The 14,570-nt window shown below is 37.0% G+C and overlaps 1 protein-coding gene across 1 annotated transcript in view; it reads left to right on the top strand.

Moving 5' to 3' along the window:
* Positions 1 to 14,570, top strand: part of LOC103139292 (mannosyl-oligosaccharide 1,2-alpha-mannosidase IA) — a 193,518-nt gene that overhangs the window by 66,362 nt on the left and 112,586 nt on the right. The gene's annotated exons all lie outside the window — the stretch shown is intronic.

Consider the following 14,570-nt stretch of genomic DNA (forward strand, 5'->3'; position numbering starts at 1 on the left):
AGAAGGGGTGCAGCTGGCAGCGTATTTTTCCAGCTGAAAACGGATCTAAACATGTGGATTATGTCAAAGCAAAGCAGCATCTCGATGAACCACTTTCTCCATCTTGTCAGCTTTGTTGGTTCTTCCATTGTGAAATCCACAGACATTGTTTTTGTGAATCTTACTTGAGCTACTTCTCTTTTCTTTTTGGTCTCTGCCTGGCGTATTTAATGCTAAATATTATCTTGAAAGGTTTGCAATGGAGTAAATGCTTAATATCTTATCTAATTTATCTTGTGTATTGTATTTTTATTGCCCGACAACGTAATAAGAGTTTAGTTGTGGTTTGCAGAGCAGCACAATATGTAGGGAAATACGTAATTTGGAAACTTATTTTTAAATGGTATGATTGGAATGTTGATTGAAATTAATACACATTTTCCTCACTCTTCCTTTCCCATCATCACAGAGTGGCTAACATTGATATCTTCAGTATGAAGGTGTGGTTTGACATTTTGAACTTTTAAACCCAATTTGCATTCCACGCAGTATCTTTCCTAAGCAGTGGGTGTCACTGTTGAGAAAATATGCTTACACAGCAGAAAGGGACTGAAGGTGCTGACATGAAGCACATTGTTGGCACCTAAACAATGATGTACTCAATTAATATATATCCCAAATAGTGATTTGCCCATTTTTCCCAACTTAATGTCAACAAAAACCTTAACACCCACTTAAGCTATTAAACCATTTTTTATTTTGGAGTATTTGTTTTAATAAATGATGAAGATAAATGATGAAGATAATCAGTAACATTTCTTTTTGAAAATTTTGTTCTAAACCCTCTTTTTTAATTTTGTATCCAATCCCCATTTGAGGTCATTGACTCATTAGATATGACCCCAGAAAATAACTTGACCTAATTCTGGTAGATATTAAGAGAATAATATAATAATTAGATTAATTCATAGGTTGTTAAAGCAGGTAAAAATATGCCCCAGACGATCATGAATTACTGCTCGGTTGGTACAAACCTTCCTGTGAAACATCTGACTCTTTACTTGTATAAAACAATCAAGATTACAAAAGGAAGTAGCAATGTAATAAAAAAAATATGTGCATTAAAACAACAGTAATGTTTTTTCATAAATACCCCAGTAGATCTAATTGCCATCCAGCCTTTGGAGCGCATCTTTACATCATATGTGTGTATTTTGACACTGCAGTCTTGTCTTGGGTTCAGTTGTTTCATTATAAAGACAAAATAAAAACTGACATTGGATCGTCCCACTCTGTAAGTTTCCTTTATGTCAGCAAATCCTTTAAAACCACCACATGTGGCCTCTTTCATTTGTCATTTCCATCTGTTCCTCCTTTTGTCCATTTTGAGATGTGGGCTTTTGTTTGTAATGCCTCTGAAATAAAGCCACATTCAGCAGACATCACCGCAGTTTGTCCACTTTCCATTTCCAAACAGAAATACATTAGGAGACGATCACACCACCACCCCACTCAGGAATCTGGTAGCACTTAAAAAAAAACAAAAAAAAAACTGCTCTTCTTCGAACCTTCCTCAGCTCATCTTAAGATTTGATCTAGAAATCTTCTGTGGATGTGTAATGGCTGTTATCTGAGGAGCCATAAGGTGACAAAAGTGGGTTTCCAAGAGTGCGGCTTTACCTGAAGGGAGAAACGAGGCTAATCCCAGGGTTTCAATAATGTGCTTGGAGCATACTGTTACTACAAGGTCACCCTAGGTAATATTTAAGACCAACATCAAAGCGGGAATGTGGTGTGTGAATTTCACATTTTACTGTAACTTCTAGGTTGCCAGCTTCTAGTGTGTGCATCTCCTGCTACGTTTGCATGGATCCTGTTTATAAATGTTGACACAAATCTTTTGTTTACATAAATACACAGTGATTTTGAATGTTTATCACATTGATCTCACATTTGTTCACATTTTTCTGGAGTTTAGGCAGCTGACATGCAACACTTGTTTTGAAAATCAGAGCAATGTTGAGTAAGAAGCCTGAATGGGCAAACTGCTCTGTGGTCACATAATAAGAAAGATATTGGTGTTTTAATAGAGGCAGGTGAGATTCAGCAGTTCAGAAAATAAACAAGCACCACACTGGTGTGAGATTATTGTACAAGTTGTTCCCCTGCCCCTAAAATACTCTGCATCTCTACTGTGAAACTGTAATCTTACTTATTTTTTAGCATGGTGTACATTTCATTCTTTGAACATTTACATGTCTTCAACCTTTTTCTCTGACTTTCACACATTTAATGATTTATTATCCGTCAACTGACCAGATGCCACTGTGCTGCTAAAAAAATCAAAAGAATCATGATCTGCTCAAAGGCTCAAGCTTTCTTCGTTTTTAATTTAGAATGATATTCTGGGGATTTATTGGAGGTGGTGGCAGGCGATGGTATGCTGTGTGTGAATGTGGCTGGAATGGAGAAGAAATTGAAGAAGAGGATTTATTTTCTGAAACTCTTTCTTTTCCGAGCTGAGATTTCATTAAAATGAGATAATATGTCAGTCAAATATTCTGGCAGACTGACGGATCTCTCCATTCCTCAATGGCAAATACACTGAATATACAGCTTTTTATAAAATGACTCTTAAAGAAAACACATTTTTTCAAAGTTCTAGTTCATCAGTGGAATAAATCAGAAAAATTTAGGTTTGGAGACAGCATAAACTTTATCATTTTACTCTTACAAGCGATGCGCTTTTGCTATTATTCCCTCTGTAAGTGTTATTTTTAACTTTAAGGCATCTGAACTAATCCATCACTAACAACATTTTAAACTCGCACTATTTTTTTGCTCTTCTGAAGTCACAAATTTAAAATGAAAGCGGTGCTGAGGCTGATATACTCATGACACCTTCGAGTTCAAAGGCTCGCCTCTCTGTTTGAAGAATCATTTCAGACAGGAAGGTGTTTCAAAGCTTCCAGCTCAGTCGGGGATAAGAATTTTAAACCTGGTTTGCAGCTTTGCAAATATCATGAGCGTATAATGAATGGGTTTGTACAATTTTTTGAGTTAATTTGTATTGTTCAAAGTTTTCACACTTGCTACACATTATTAATTCTCTACTCTGAGACTAAAATGTGTTGCATTCTTGTCAAACATTGCTAAATTATTGCCCTACAGTAAAATATTTTACAGTAACCTAGAGTCTTAGTCTTAAAGAGAAAACGAGAGTGTTTTTCTGTGTTCTACAGCAAATTAATGTGAGAAATAATTAAATGGACACAGATAAAAACACAAAAATGCATCAAATAATTTTAAAACTCTTAGAGCTTCAAAAGGAAGTTTGGAGTTTATTTTAATATGATGGTCAGACTTAAATATGACATAAAAGCTGAACTTAGTAAAAGGAGAATATGCATAGCTTCCCCAGATTTATCAGAAGTAAAAAAAAGAAGGCAAACAATAGAAGTCTGATGATTGTTGTTAAGCAACTAAAGTTATGCAGTCATAGGAAGAAAAAAATTGTGGGTGAAAAGAATAAATGTACATCTTTTATAGCCTTAGGTTAGAAAAATGTTCTTAACTCTTGCGGTGTGGAGCAGAAAGTATTTCTGTATAACTTGCTTGACAGCAGCAGGCTGAACGAACAGACTGTGGTCACAGTGGATATTGTTTTAGTGTTCGTTTTGCTCTGCAGAGACACTGTTCCTCATGCTTCACTCATCCCAGTGTCCCAGTTTGAATTGCTGTGGCCTCATTTGTCTTCATTTTACAAGTTTTAAATAGGGGTTTGATGTTTTTTTTGTCTTCCAAAGAAAAGTCATAAATCCTAATACTTGGGAAACTTTGCCCATCCACAATGTAAGACAAGTTATTTTAAAGCGCATTGAGAGAAAAAGCAGCAGGAGTAATTAATCAAATTTTTATACCCAGGGATGTTCTTAATGAAGTTTTCAAGTTGTTTAACTTTTTATGAATATCTTAACAGTTTATTGCTTAAAACAAGCCTGACCACCTGAAGAAGGTCACCACACAAGTCAGTTGACCCAAACCCACACATATACTCTTTGCCCACTTATTACCTGTACAGATGAGCATTAGAAAGGGAAAGAAAAGGGATCTGGTGTTTTTGACAGATGGTCTGGGCTGAGTTCATAAACTGCTGATCTACAGGGATGTTCACAAAAACCCGTCTCTCTCTGATTTACAGAGAACAGTCCAGAAAGAAAAATAATATTCATGAGCCACATTTGTGTTGACGAAATTCTCTGGTCAATGTTAGAGGTCAGCAAATTAAAAGGGAAGACTGCTTTAAGATAAGAGAAGAAACAGTGGCTCAAATAAGTTGTTGCCACCAAGGTGTGCAGAATGCCACCTATAAAGCTATAACACAGATGGACGAGCAGCAGTAGGGTCAGAGTTTGTTGTAAACAGGACAGATCCACCCTGCTGTTAATCAGCAGGTCAGGCTGGTGAGGTAATGGAGAGATTAACATTTTCTTGAGGTTCTTGGTAAAAACCAAAAGAATCATTTAAACAGTACCGCCTAAGTATTGACCATGTAGGTCTGCAGAAATCCTTTGGGATGTGGTGGAATGAGAGATTTACGTCATAATGTGCAGCCAATAAAGATGCTGCAACTGTGTGATGCGGTCTTGTTAGTCTGAACGAAAATATTTCAGCAAAGTTTCAGTCACCTTCTTGAATGTATGATATGAAGACTCGAGGCAGTACTGACGGCAAAACAGGCACTACAAAGGAGTAACCAATAAAAATGATACATTGGTGCTTAAATGGCTTTTGGTGTCCTAGAATGAGCAGTAGAGGTCTGATCTTAGATAACTAAAGGACAATGGGGCGATATAATTTTCTTTAGCCTCCCGTTATTTCTTTAGCTTGTAAACTGAAATAATTGCGGAAAGAAATACACATTTAGTGCCACAATATAAAAGCAGACTTACATTCTCACTTAAGAAATGAACTCTTATCCTCAGTTCATTTGTCCTTGTCTTGAATTGCCCCATAAATCTGTGAATGGTGCTTCATTTTTCTCTCCCTTGTGTATTTAAGCAGAACCTGATCTAAATGAGTGCTTTCCTTTGAAAATGCTATGCTAAAATCACCAGTGTGTTCCCTAGAGTGAGGCTCAGTGAGGCTCACTTGGCGTAAATGCATCCGCCTGCAGCCCACTCAAATTGGCAATGTCTTCGAGACAAATTACTTCCCTTTTCTATGCATGTCCTTCCTTCATGACTTTTTCTCTCGGCTTCTCTATTATCCCCTACCTTACTCTCTGTAATAACACTGTAAAAGCTCTGCAATAGTTTGTGTTTACTGTCAATAACTTCCCATTTTCTGCAGCATCCTTGCAATTTTATTACCAGGTTGTTTGTGCAGAAAGAGCTGCTGTCAGCAACAAGGGTGGGAGCTGGTGATAGTCAGACAGTTTGAGGAAAATTTTAGGGACGCTATATTTCTTGTGCAAGTTCCTGTTACTCCAGTAAGTTCAGAAAACACTCTCCTCTCCTTCAATTTCCATCAACTTTCCTGGCTAGGTCTATTGATTGGTCCAGCTTACTGATCCACAGAAACTGGGAGAGGGAAGAAAACTGTTTGACTTGGGCCTCCAGAGCCCCAGTGCTGGCAAACATTACTTCTGTCAACCACTTTTCTCCAGATCTAAAGTAAAGCACTGAATGTTTGAGGAAAGAAAAGCTCTGGTAAGTCGAGTATCAGTCCACTGTTTTAGCAGAGGTGTTTGGCTAAAGCTCCCAATGGGTTTCAAAATAAAGTACCGTATTTTCCGCACTATAAGGCACACCTAAAAACCTTCAATTCCCTCAAAAGCCGACAGTGCGCCTTATAATCCGGTGCACCTTATATATGGACCAATATTGAGCCACAACAGGTCTAGCAACTACGGAAAACAGCTGCCGACTTCATTTTCGCCCGTAGAAGAAGAAGCGCGCGGTGCATGCTGGGATAGTTGTCAGAATGCTGGTTTGTTAATAAAGTTTGACTGATCTATCTATCTACCTACCGGCCGTCTAGAATCAGGTCATCTGCAGGTCATTTAGCACCACATTCTCCATGAACATGCTGTGTGCGACCGGAGAAGGGTGACCATCAATGAATTACACCTTTTTTGCCAATTCTATTTTCAGTGTTTGTTTAATATGCAGTGTTCTCTCACATTCCGTTTCTCATTTGGTGCTCAGCTAGTCGTTTAAACTCTTTAAGCTGTAAACATCTGTACTGGTGGTGAAGAAAACCTTTTGATTTTGATGAAACATAGCCACACTAATACGTTTCTTCTGCCCTCCCTTCTGTCCTGCCAAGACTTGTAGTGAATGTGAGGCTGTGAAAAGCTGAAGCAGTTGTGTTTTGTTTGAGATGTCTGGATAAAAATATGTATTGTGTTGGGATTTGGTGGTCTGAAGAAGTTCCAAATTTGGGTTTCCTCCCTTGTTCCAGTCAACTGTGGCTTTAGGAGAATTGCATTCTTAAAAGGGTTCTATTTTTTGTGCTTTGATGTGTTGCTGGCATCAATTATATTGACACCTACTGGCTCAGCGTTGTGTATTTCTTCATTTCAGACATGTCTGCGGCATCATCTTGACTGCGGTGTTTAAAAATGAATAAAGAAAAACATCAATAACATTGCGTGTGGTACTGAGAGGGTGTGTGTGTTTTATTCAAAGTAGGAAGTTTGAATTTCAGATTTAGGATTCAAAAGCTGCCACTCCACCCCGTGTGTATTAACTGACACGTATTTGTTCTTTGGTTAGTGTGCATTTGTCTTGGGATGTTTGCAATTTCTACCCAATGTTTGGATGTGGTCAGGGGAGTTTTTCTTTTTTCTCATTTGTTTGTGATACTAATTCCAAGATGTTCATTAATTCCAGACATGAACGACCTACTCAGACTCTGACCTTGATTTTTTTTGTTTTGTTTTAGTTTGTTTGTAGTTTCCCAGAGTGTTGTGCTGACTCAGGATGGTCTCACTGGCTATTGGAGACCTGAAGGAATCTGTCGACATTCATAATTAACTTATTTTTAGTAAGCTGGAGATGACTGTGCATATATAACTATGGGATGTGAAAGGAGTGTAAAATAGATAAGGTGTTGAAAATGAGGAGGAAACAATGCAACAAAAACAGCTGATTTTGCATTTTTGTTGCCAAAGGTCCTTGTGATTGCAGGTGATGATGCAGCAGCTTGGGCCCTGCAGTGATTTATTATCTGATAACCACCACAATCTTTATATTCAAAAGAGGTCTTGTGTAAAAACAAACATGGCTGTTTTTGATATTGATTTATGAAGATATTAAAAGTGGCGTTACAGGGGCTTTACCCTCTATGGAAAAATTTACATGCAGGTATTTGTAACTGATGGTTATAAAACAATCTGTTGGGTACACAATGTTACTGTTTTTATTAAAAACAGCTGTAAAGTACAGAATTTTTACTTTAGAGCTACATAAAATCCATTTTAATTTTCTTAAACGCCCTTCCTTATTTTCTGAGTTTCCCATTTCACTTTAAAGAAAAGATACTTTTATATAAGATAGTTCCCAATATCACATCAAGTAAGTGAGTAAGCTACTGAGTGTTGTCTGTTTTTTTTTTTTGTTTTGTTTTTTTTTCCTGAGTGATCCAGTATCTCTTTTACCAGGGAGATCTGGTTAAGATAGCATAAACACCATCTAAATAAAGCTTGGAGGAAAAAACAAAACAAAACAGAAAAAGGGTACAGAATGCAAACACCATATAAAATAGCATAGCATAGCATGGCAACTAAAATCCAACAGTTTATTTCCAGTAAAAGGCTAAATAAAGCAAACGTGATTTTCTAACATATATAAAGAAACATGATGAGAGGGTTACTAAAGTCAGACCAAACATATTTATACATATTCTGGCAGTGGTTCTAACATCAAGTCATTGTTCTTGTTACAAATTACAAATTCAACATAACCCAGCTCCCTTGCAGAAAGTTTGATGGTTTCTGGTAAACACTTTCTTCTTCTTCTTCTGATAATGCGTAAGTCTAGTGGCACGTTGGGGGCATTTGAAAAATATATCCAAATATTGCCGGTGGTGGGTGCAAAAGTCCATCCCTGACTACCTAATATACACCTAAATTTAACGCCATCTTCCAACTAAAATTACATTCTTGAAATTATTTCTTCTTATGTCAAGAACGATGGAACTTTTGCAATTGTACTGTAGCTGTATCATTATTTGAGTCCTGTCTTCACCTTCTTCCTTTGTAAGGATGAAATTATTTTATAATCGGGCATTGTTGTTGGAACATTGATTGTTTTTATAGCAACCATAAAGCAGCCTGTTTAACAGATGAGAATGTTTCCTTCCACTCTTTGCACCATGTTCCTTTACTTAAAATGTTCCCAAAGATAACTGCAAGGGACTAGAGTAGATTTCCCCCATAACACTCACACGCGCACACACACACACACACACACACACACACGCATACATACAGTAGAGCAAACCTCCTGAGAGACTCCAAGTGGGTTTCTCGCTTGCTTTTTGCTCCATTTATTTCAAACTCACTTTCTGCTGCTAAAGTGTGACTCCCGGTGGTTTTCTACGTTTAGATATTGGACCTTTAAGAAATTTTAAATATTGCATGCACCAGTCTGTTTTGAGTCGCCAAACATTCTGAAGCTTTTCACATTTTTTTTTTATCCATTGACCATTCTAGTGGGAATCTTACTTGAAATGTGCAGTGCATGTGCTGCATTAAGTTTAGTAGAGGAGCTTCTTTTTTTAAACAGATCTGTCATGTTGTCAGCATCATTGCAGTAAGTTTTTTTCCACCAACCTTTTTTTTTTTAGTTTTACAATTTAAAACTACAACTAAATGTAATAGTAAAATCCCATTCATATGGTTTCCCAGTCTTACACTCTATGCTGTACAAAGTACTGCCTCCAGAAAAAGTGAGCTTTGAAAAGGTGTTTTAATTAGCAATTCATAAATTTAAAAAAAAGAAAAAAAAAAAAACCTGCATGTTGTAATGTTTCTCTTGGGGCATCCCCACCTGGCTATTTCACTGTTACACATTTTGTTCTGTTTTTAATTATTTTGTGTCTTGAGAAGCATTGTGGTTTGCTTTCTGTATTTTATAGCTGAGGACAAAATGATTAGCCCCCCATGAAAATGTTTTAATAGAATTTTCCAGTTGCTTTCAACGTAAACATGCTATGTTAACTTGACATGGTTGCATAATTTTAACTTTAGAGCAGAAACTCTTTGATTGTTCAAAACCCTCAAAATTATTAGCCCCTTAAGAGCTAAAAATTTAAGCAGGAGCTAACATGACTCTCTTGAACTTTCAACAGTCCCTTCTTGTTACAGGAACCTGATATCCAACATCCAGTCTTGTTTGCTTCCTGATGTGTTTTTATTTCCTCGCTCTTTATTAGCTCCTTTTCCTATTGATGAGTCCATCGCTTGAAACAAACTAAAGTCAGATGCTTTTTGCATAGACGTGTACCAGAACACAAACATCACTGATTGGTAAGAATTTGGGCTTTAAATTCACAGTTTGGTATATTTTTGGTACAGTTCAATAGATCAATATATTTTTTTATTTATAAATATACTTTTCCTTGGATGGCAGTAAATCTTTTACAATTTCTGAAATTTGTTTTTATCTGCACCAGATGTTTTTGGCATAACTGCACGTTAGACCTCTACTTTGGTATCATGTCTGTTCCTGCTTTGTTTCCATTTGTTTCTGTCTCTTTCGGATAGCCGGTTGTTGTGGTAGTAACACAGCCGCAGTTATTGATCGGCGCTGCCTCTGTTGTGATGTTGTGTTGCTACGCCAACGATTCTACAGGTGCGTGATCTGTCCTCCCACACCTTTGACCCACTGCAGTGCACAGCAGCAGTACTATGCTATTTGGATCAAACATCAGCTTCTCTGATGGAATGAAGCATTTTCAGTGTTTCCCAGCAGGAAGCCAAGTCTCATCTTTGCCTGGAGTCTGAGTTTCACTGTTGTGACTTTTTAGTCTAAAAGAGAAGCTGTAGATGCAGTAGGATGGTGGAAAATATTTCAGAAATGGCAAGAAATTCCCTCAATAATTACGCAGAACTCTAAACATGTAAATGAGATTACTGCACAAAAATCTAAAGTAACAAAATGCCAGATTTGAAGGCATAAAAGCTGAAGCTATCTTGCATTTCTTCCGTAAATTGCTGGTAACATTTTTTTGTTGATAAAAGCAGATTTCTGCATCATTTGCCTACCACTGTGAAACTGATTTCAGGTTGCTGGAACGTCCTGTGAGCCTTCAGCGATAACAATAGGGAACAAAGTACTTTCTCAAACCCATGACTTTGGAAAACATACCGACGTGAGGCCTTTCAGTTTACTCAGCAGGGCTATTTGCTTTATCATCAACAAGAGATCCATGAAAGCTATGACTTTTGAAAATATTTTTATTTTCTCGATGTATTCCCATCAATCTAATTATTATTCCTTTTGTTCTTGAATATTTTTTGTACTCTTATATTTGCAAGTTTATCTAAGCTGGTTAAATGGTGCTACATAGTGCAAAGAGATGCCAAAAAGAGAGCTTCAACCAGGAGGCAAAATTATGAGAATCACCACTAGTTACGATATTGTAGAATATTTTGATGGCAAAATATTTTTTCTCACTTTTATGCTTTGCCATCATTATGCTCTGCACAGAAATTTGTGGGCTTCAGCGTTTCGGCCTGTAAAATCTTTAGCAGGTGTGGGGATCAAGAGTGATGAATGCTTGATGCTTGAAATAGCAGTTGTACCACGTTTGTCATCCATGCTTTTTCTGATACAAATTACCATTGTGATAACAATAGAAGTTCAATAATGTTGTGCTGCTCTACTAATAGCTGTAGTGATTACAACAAATTTTCTTTTCATTGTGTCACTTTTTAGTAGGTGGGATGTATGAGGCAACACGTAAACAGTATGTCTTCAAATATAATGTGAGAACAGAGAAGTATTTGTCATTTGTTTGATTATCATTGTCTCGTAGATATAAGGTTGTTATCCTCAAGAAATCCAGCCAATTATATCCAGTTACTGATTTTGTGGTAATCTGTCCTCTAGACAAGCAGTCAGCGACTGTGGAAGAAAAAAAATAAAATAAAAAATTCAGCTATGTTTTCAACATAAAGCTGAATCCAGCTCCTGGGGGTTGAGATGACAGAAAGGAGTCAAACTCTGTTAAATTCAGAAGCACTGAGCCAGGAGTTTGCCCTGTGTCAAAGAAGAACACCAGAATACGCTGCAGCAAAAGCTTCGATAGTGGCTTTTTGTAGGAGAGAAACACACAAGAAAGAGAAGCGGCTTAAAGAAGTGTAGAAACTGGTGCCATTATTAGGATGAAAAGCAGAGAAAACTCGGGTAATGGCAGTAAAATCTCCTTCGCTGTCTTCATTTACTAGCGAGATGCATCGAAACACATCATCGCTTTGTCAGATCTAATCCATATGTAAAGAAAAAAATTGGCGAGATAACATGACGTATGATAATCATCTGCATAGATGTGCAACACAAGTCTGGCAAACCCATTAACTGAAACATGGAGGCCATGTTTTACTTGAAAATCATTTCTGCCGAGACTTTTGTCATAATTCTTGAGATTCTTGGCTTTTAAAGTTGCCAAAAGAGTCACTGGCAGCATAACAGACGGTCAGTTTCAGATTAAAAAAGGAGGAATTTCCTGCAGGTTTTGTTCCGAGACAAAGTGTGCTCCGGGTTCACTTAGAGGTTGGATTGGCAATTTTTTTTTTTTTATTATTATTATTATTATCTTATGTCATTATGTCATTGTCTTGTGACAAGACAAAGATCAATATTTTTCCCCAAGACTCATGACTGCCTTCCCCCTTTTTTTATATTTGTATACTTCATGTTTCTTGTTTTAGTTTGTCAGTCAAGCACATTCACAACACAAAACAATGTTGAAAATATTATTGTAACCAGCCTGGCTTCTGATTAGTGAATAGATTGCAGGATCTGGTACGTAGCCTGAGTAATATGCTGTGCATCCCCCAATTGCCAGATAACAAATTAAATTGGCGCTGTAAGACAAAAATGAATGCGTTGTTTGTGATTAATTTGTGATGAAATATCTCCTCCCTGACCAGTTGTTGCCTTTTTGTTGTTACTCTGGGAAATTGCTGGAGTTCTGCTTGCTTTTAAAAGGATTTCCTGCTGGAGGGAATCTGATTCATGTTGTCTGTTTTCTACTGTCTTATTTGAGCCCACCTCCAGAGAGCAAGCAGAGTCATGTTGTATTGATAAGAGATGACATTGTGCTGTGTGTGTGTGTGTGTGGGGGGGGAACAACTCCAGCTTACGACATCCAGTCTCTCCAACTGATAGCATGTCGTACAAAGACTCCCTGCTTTCTTTACATGTGTTACAGTGCTCTGAGCAATTTAATTTGATTTATCTGTCATTGTGGTAAGTTTTGGAAACAAATGTGCTCTGAAGCAAAACATTTTTTTTTTCAGTTTAAATTCAAGCAGTTTGCATGATTCAGTGGTTCGTGCATTTTTGCCACTCGTCGATATGAAGGCAGCGTCGTTTTTAATCAGGTCGTTCCCTTTATTGCAGTGAAGCTCCACATATAACGCTTTTGCCCTTTTGTTAGAAATGGGAAATGTCAGAGGAGATAAACAAACAGGCAGAGCAAGGCCCACCTTTTATAGCCCCTTTTAATTTGCTTTAGGATGGTGGAAGGTTGAGAGCCTTTAAACAGATTTATGTTCAGTAAAACGATGAGAAATCATTTTATAGTCTTGTCTTACTTTGGTGTGGCCATTGTGTAAGGACATCCTGTTTTTGACCTTGCTGACGACCCCTACTTAGTTTCATGTCTCTGTTTTCTGAAACAATGCAGATCACAAACAATTTAACATAATCTGTATTCAGTGTTTCATATTTGAGTCTAGTTTTGACAAATCCATGTATTTCGTGCGTGTATAGCAGTTTGTCGACTCTAATGCGTGAAAGGAGTGATTTATTTTATTTTTCATATAAATGGAATAAAGCTTCCATAAACTGCATTTTAAAACATCTCGGATCATTACAGGGTTATCCAGTTTCACTTTGATCAGTCTAATGGTGCTATCAGACTGAAAAAAAGCACCTGCTGTGTTGCACTCAGAAGACTTGTATTGCATGCACTGCGCACCAACAGTTTGCCCTCTACCAAATGAAGCCTGTGGCATGGTCAGAGTTGAAATTTGTTGAACTTGGACCGCTGTGCACTTTGACGCTTGCTCACAGCCAGTAGACACAGAATATCTATCAAACTGCTCCCCACCGAGTAGAACGTAGCCAGTCAATGTGGAAACTGATCTTTTTCACAAGCCAAACACTGCTCTCTGAATCATTCATCACGTTTTCTTTTTTTTTTTTCTTTTTCTTTCGTTCCATCTTTCCCCATCTGTATGGCTCACATGTAGGGGTAGTTCTGCTGTTGGCTTTATTTGTGGAAAACAAATGCATAATCATAACGAATAGCAATTCAACTTTGTCAATAAAATATTTATTTGCTTAATATTTTGAACAATGTCTCTTTTTTGCTGTATTCTGCTGTGCCTGGAAACCCAGACACAGGTTTAGCCATTAACTCCTGCAGAGAGCCCGGTGCATGCCGTGTTTGAAAGCTGGAGAAGTATTTTTGAATTCTAACTAGAGGTGATCAAATGTTGTGCATATTGATTAAAAAGGTTGCTGAGGGGTATTTTGGTTTGTTTAGGGACAATTTAGAGTTGATTTGTTCAAATGTTAAATCGGAGCAATTTATGCATTTTACATTAATTGTAGCATTTCTACGAAAAATGGAAATAGATTGGTACGGAAACGAGTGAAACATTAGCAACACATTCAGGTGAAATAGATTTAAAATAACTAAGGTTAAATCTGTATAGAAGAAGGATTTATGTGATCCATCCTCTATTGTCAAAGTTTAAACTCGTCCTTATTGTTTTGTGTTTGTTTCTTTGAGTCTATTGCTTTGATCTGTCTCATGTCACCACACACTAAAGATTATTTTAGAGATTTTTTGGACTTTCACACAAGAGCTGATATCCATGCATTAGGTTTTACTAGACACATTCCCTTCCCATAACCCAAAGTAAGAGCATAGTTCTGTGATAGATGAACACAAACAGCATTTCATTGGGAATCTTGATGCAGTGCAGAAATATATTTTGTTTTGCAGAATGTCTGAATTCTTACTGAAGCTGTTTTTTTTTTTATTTTTTATTTTTTTATATTGTTTGCTTCTGTTACCGTGTGAAAAATATAATCATGACTGCACAGCTTTGGTTTGTCTGAATCTCAGCTAAAATTAAAATTAAGTTTAGAAAGTTTTAAAAATGTAAATTAAAACCATCTGACATCAAACAGAAGCTAGAAAACTTCTATTTTATTATCTCAAAGCTTGGATCATAATGATTATTTTAAAACTAAATAAAAAAAAAATGTTGGAGGGTAGTTCATTGGAAAATATACGGAGTTACACCGCATTTATTCAGTTTGCTCATAGAAATTAGATAAACT

The sequence above is a fragment of the Poecilia formosa genome, unplaced genomic scaffold (genome assembly GCF_000485575.1).
Source record: "Poecilia formosa unplaced genomic scaffold, Poecilia_formosa-5.1.2 Scaffold59, whole genome shotgun sequence".
Lineage (NCBI taxonomy): Eukaryota > Metazoa > Chordata > Actinopteri > Cyprinodontiformes > Poeciliidae > Poecilia > Poecilia formosa.